The following is a 6,376-nucleotide window of genomic DNA, read 5'->3' as shown; positions in this document are numbered from 1 at the left end:
TGGGAGAGGCTCACGCCGCTGCAGCGGCACTTGCCAGCCGTAAGCCCTGCATCTGGCACCTGTCAGTCAGCTGAGTGGTGCTTACCACCAGGAAGCAGCTCCTGCATTGAGCATCTGCCCCCTGGTGGTCAGTGCATGTCATAGTGACCAGTCGTTCGGTCATTCGATCGCTTAGGCTTTTACGTCTATTTATATAAAACCCTAATATGCAAATTGACTGAACTGCGAAATGACTGGTCACTATGACGTGCACTCACCACCAGGGGGCAGACGCTCAATGCAGGAGCTGCCCCCAGCCCACAGGCCCCGACCAGTGGCAGCGGCAAGACCGGAGCTGGTGGCGCCAGGCCAGCCAAGACGGGTGCAAGTGGGGACCCCGTGATCACCCCACCGGTTACCCCGCAGAGGGAGGTGACTGGCAGTGGCGGCAGGGGGCAGGGCCGGCAAGCGGGTGGTGCCAAGCCAAGGCAGGTGCAAGCGGGGACCCGATCACACCGCCAGTCGCCTCACAAGTCAGCCCTGATCGTCGGCCAGGCCTAGGGACCCTACCCGTGCACGAATTTCATGCACTGGGCCTCTAGTACATAGATAAGGATGCTATCTAAGCATCCGCCACACAGGCTGTTTCCACAAATCTAGGGCATGTGAGACAGAGCACTGAGGCCCTTGCTAGGGACCACAGAGGGGAGTGAACCCTCTCCTGACACTGGCACTGAGAACCAAGGTCAGTGGGGGCAGAAAACCTTAGCTGGTTCCCTCAGGAAACAGTCACACTCCAATCTGTATAGTCAACCATTTCATGAGGGAGCTCTCTTCTACCAGCTGACACGTGGGCACTGAGCAGACACCCAGACAGGCCACAGATTGTTCTAAATGTAGCATGTGCACTGCTGACGTGCCTGGTGGAGTGGCCTGCAATCCCAGAAAGAATGAGGTCGGTGACTGGAGGGGCCACTGTCTGGATGCAGTGAGGTCCGACTTCCCTGAGGGCATGTTAGGAAGAACCTTCCAGATGAGTGGCACAGAAAGTCCTCTGCTTTCTCAATCTTATCATTTCTACTTTGCACGTACACACTCACTCAGAGCTGGGGAGGTTTCATCAGGCTTCCTGAAGATGACCTGCACCGCATGTGAGCCCCGAGAGGATGATCACTATGCCAAACCCAATGAAGACTCAATCAACAGCTAGTTTTAACACCTCAACAGCAGTGAACCGGCTTCCCAGCAATCCCAACCGACACAGCCATGCACTTCATCACATGTTGATTTCATTCTTTTCCACTTTCTATTTTGAAAATGTCCAACACTATAGAAAAGTTAGATGAACATTTACACTCTTCATCTGCATTTACCAATATTTAGCATTTGCCATATCTTTGTAGAAATACATGCTTTTGTCGTGAACCATTTGCAAGTGACCTATAATAGCGAATGGTAAATCCCAAGAAAGACAGTCCTACATAACGATGACATCATTATCACAACAAAGAAACTCAACATTCACTTAAAGATAGCCCCAAATCATTAATATTTTGCTATTTCTTGATGCTCTACCATGTGCCAAGTACCACAAGGGAACTGAGAAAAACAAGGATGAATAAGGCTCAGGTTCACAGCCCAACAGAGGAGACTGACAGGCACCCTACTGTGCGACTGCGCCCAGGTGCTGATTCATACCTGAGGCTCTGTCTTGGTAGAAGAGAACGGAGTTGGCCCCACCTAGAGCCTTCTGGAAAGGCTTTTGCGATGAGGTGATGTTAAGAGAGGACGACTTTACCCATCATAAGGGCGGGGAGGGGGCCTAAATGTAAAACTGTGGAGGCTTGAGTGTGACAGCCAGAATAAGGGTCCCAAAGACCAAATCCTAACTTCAGGAACCTGTGACTATGTTAGGCTCCATAACAAGGGGAATTAAAATTATGGAAAAAAGGAAAAAACAAACAAAACATCAGCTGAACTTGAGATGGGAAGATTTTCCTGGGTGGCCTCATGATTACATGACGTGCACCGTGATTACACCAGAGTCCTTAAAAGGTGGAAAAGGAAGTGGGAGAGTCCAGTGTCACAGGGATGCCATGTCGGATAGACTCCATCCACCACTGTCAGGGGGCATGAGCCAAGGAAGGCAGGCAGCTCCTACAAGCTGGCAGAGACCGGGGACAGATTCTCTCAAAAGCCTTAAAGAAGCAGATCTCTGCCAATGCCCTGATCTGAGCCCAGTGAGACCTATTTCAAACTTCTGACCTTCAGAACTGTAAGGTAATAAATATGCGATGTTTTAAGCTACACACACACACACACACACACACACACACACACAATGTGGAAACAAGCCTGGAAACTGTCCAAGTGCTGGGGCTGGGATGAAGTCGTCAAAGTCCATATGATGAAGTCAAGAAAACTGCGCTTTATTCTTGGGGGAAGGGAGGGGCAGCCAAGAGCCATGACTATACTTTAAGAAGAAAACTCTGGAGCGAAAGTAGAATCTGGGGGCAAACAGCTGGTAATCTTTGTTGTCAATGATAAAATTGGAGCTTTCAAGCAAACACACACAAAAATCAGAACTTTGGAAAATTTGCGTCCATCACCAAGATCGCCAACAGCTTCCCAAATTTTCAGAAAAATATTATGTGATGAAATGTGTCAACCTGTCAGATCTGCATAGCTCAACTGTGCAATAATGCAGTAAAACAGGCCATACCCAGGTGACAGGTAACTCATATGGCAGAACAGGCCCGTGTAGTTTACAGCACAAAAGCTCACTGATGCGGTTTCAGATTCCACAGTGGAACCCACCACTGCCTGTGAGTTTTCATGTAGTATCAAGAGAGAATAACCACCATTATCTGGAAAGGCTCCTAAAGTAGTCCTCTTCCCAAGAGTTCTCTGAGGCCATCTTTACATACTTCATCTAAAACAATACATCAACCCTGACGGATGCACAGCAGACGTAAGAACCCGGTTGCCTTCTATTAAGCTAAACAGTAAAGAAATGTGTAAATATGTAAGACAACACTCCCATTAAATTCTATTGTTTTAGAAAATAGTTATTTTTATTACAATGTTATTCATGTTAAGATAAGAGGTTTTACTGATGTCATTTTTGAGTGGATTAATACATGAATATTAGTGACGTGATAAATACTGATACATATAACTCATCTAAGCCAAAGCTCTGGAAAGCCCTAAATAGTCTAAAAGTGTGAGGAGGCTTTGAGACCACACAGTTTGAGAACCGCTGCTTGCTGGGCTGCCCAGTGATGTGAGCACAGCCAAGCCTAGCACCCACTCAAGTCAGGAAAGCAGTGGGACTTCCTTCAGGCTCGCTAAAGCAGCCTGGGGGTGACCCCTGCTCTATTCACAGTCCTGTCCTGGAAGCACCTCACCCTCCTCTGACAAGTCTCAAAGAAAGAGAGGCTGTGCGTTAGTGTGGGTGAACTCATCAGGATCAATGGGACCAAACGCCTGGCAAACGAATCCATTAGCGCTGCCTTTCTTCAATCCAAGAATGTTCAACCAATGAATTCCATTTTTTCAGATTTGAAGATGCACTTGCTAAAGTCAGTAATGAGAATGCCACATACACCTCATGCCTAAAGCATTCAATTTATTTCATAAATACAGCAAGCAGCACTCCAATGCCACACCTGTGCCAGATTTCAAGGAGCACACAGAAACCGTCACAGGCGGGAGAAATGTACCTAAAAAAACGGGAAAACATCCACAAATGGACTTCCACTAAACAATGTATAAGCCAAGGAATCAGATCCTTCCATTCAGGCAAAAGCAAATTTTTTTGTTTTATTAAACATAATGCCCAACGTTTTGCTAACTTAAATATGTGCTTTGCCTGTGAGGTTTATCCTGTTCTTCATGCCGCATGCCTGAGTGCCTGCCACACACAGTTCCAGAAACCAGGAATGCAGCAGTGAACTAACGAGACCAAAATACCTGTTTTCATGGTGTTTACACTCTATTACTGGGAACACCGTTTCAAAAAATAAGAATGGGTGAATTATTAAGTGGAGGTAGCACACTTCTGGTCCCCTAATGCAATTCCATTAAATAATTAGAAATAAGGTGAGGCCCAATGACATAACCAATGCTCTATCCCACGAGAAGGCCAGACATCAGCATTACTGTCAGGAATGAAGCTACAATTGGAAGCACAGATCAAGGCAGTCAGGGGATTTCTAAGTTCACTGACTCCAAACAAGAACTGTGGCAGAACAGAGCTCCTTTGGGATGGCCACGTTCCCACAGCCAAAGGGAGAAATAAGCAAGGTCTCAGAGTTCTGAAAGGAGGGATTTATAGTTTGTAAAAGCAAACCATAATTCCATTTTTTCTCTGGCATACTAGTAAATAGTTTTGCCGTTTTAGCCTGAGCTCGTTTGTTAAAAGGGAACGTGGGCTGCGAGGCTGGAACGCACTGTGCGGAGCTGACTGCGCTGGCTTCCTCTTCAAGGAGAGAGGCAGGTGACAGTCCAGACTGGAGCCCACAATGTCCCCTGAACCCTGAGGCCTCCAGGCACCAACGGATCCAGACCGTGCTCAGGCTCTCCACTTCCTTCCCCTCTTTTTATGAGCCTGCAATATGGGTACTGTGAGGATGGTGACTCCAAAATGGTTTTCTGGGCCACAGGAACTTAGGAGTGACTCCCCTGTCCCTTAGCCTACCAGTCTTGAAACTCTGAACTTTGGATTTATACAAAATATCACCAAACTCTTGTTAACTAGCAAGGGGCAGGCTTGGACGGTACCAGAAACCAAAATACTTTTACATATCATGTTCCGCTACACTCCCATCTTACCCACACTTCCTGACTTCCGTAGCTCTATGACCGCACAGTACATTCCCACTTACCAGTCCCTCAGTTATATGTATCTTTGCCTGATGACAGAGGTTTCCACAGCTGTTGCTAATGGTTCCCAGGCAAACTCACAAATGGACTCCAGTGTCTACTTGAAAACGTGAGTGTCCCACCTCTCCTCTCAATTGCCAATGTCCACCCTAATTCCACCTGTACTAGGACCCACACCAGTTTCTGTCTACTCCCTAAGGCAGCAATAACATTTAAACAGAAAAGCTGTTTGAAAGATCGCACAATCTAGACAGACACTGTGGTTCTACAATGCTTATCAGGGAGAAAAAATTACAAACTCAACAGGAAATGTGCTCAAGGAAATAGCCAAATGTTCCTCCTACCCCCAACTCTTCAATAATTAAAATTACTCCAGCCCAGTCCAGCCCTGGCCAGTATTCTCAATGGTTAGAGCATCTGCCCAAGCCTCGAAGGGTCTCGGATTTGATTCCCAGTCAAGGGCATGTAGCTGGGTCGCAGGTTTGATCCCTGGCTCAGTTGGGGGCGTGTTCAGGAGACAACCAATCAATTTGTCTCTCATCCATGTTTCTCTCCCTCTCTTTTTCTCTCCCCCTTCTTTCCCTTCCACTCTCTATAAAAACAGGATTTAAAAATTTTTATTAAAAAGAAAAATGACTCCAGTACCAAGGAAAGGACCACTGGCCTCACAACCTGGTGATTCATCCTTCCTCTGAGACGTGAAATGCTCCTCTGAAGGCCCAGGACCCTCGGCTGTGCACCAGGACAGGCCAGTGCAGGCCATTCCTCCCATCCGCACAGATCTCCTGGGGAAGGCCCACTAGGGGAGGGCCAAGTCAGAGGCTGCAGGACAGGTTTTTAGCGGGGGGTAACTTGGCCCTAAGGAACAGTTCGCAATGTCTGGAGACATATTTGGTTGTCACAGCTGAGAGCTGGTGGTGTTGGCACCGAGTGTGTAGAAGCCAGGAATGCCGCTGACCGTCTTACAGGGCAGGGCACAGCCCCACACCAAGAACGATGGCCACCGAGGTGGAGGAAGCCTGCCTTCTGTATGGAGCTGTGTGGGCTGCAACGTGCTCTACTCATATGTTTTTAAGTGAACTGGCTTAAAAATTATTGTTAAATAATGTTTTATTTTTTAAAAAACCAACACCACAAACAATGTTTGCAAATGAGTATGTATTCATCATAAAAACTGTGTTACCACATCCCTGGAGAACCCTCGATGTCCCCAAACCAGGATTGAGAATAACTGAGAGGCAAGCAGAAGAAAAAATAAGGGATTAAAAGATGCAGTGTGAACGACAAGCTTCCCCTCCTCATCCGGGTCCTCATTTCTAAGAGCCGCTCGGGTATCTTGCAGAACTGCCTGAGATTCACTCCTCTGCATGTAACTCGAAGATGATGACAAGGTTAGAGAGGCGACTGCCAGGTGGGGCTTCCGGTGAGGCGACGGGGCTGACCTGTGCTACGTGTCTGTGCTGTGCTGAGCCTCCAGAGAGGATCCCTCACCCCCGTTCACAGATGAGGTGTG

This window comes from Myotis nattereri, assembly GCF_964212035.1.
Source record: "Myotis nattereri genome assembly, chromosome: 2".
Lineage (NCBI taxonomy): Eukaryota > Metazoa > Chordata > Mammalia > Chiroptera > Vespertilionidae > Myotis > Myotis nattereri.
This window is presented reverse-complemented; position numbering follows the sequence as displayed.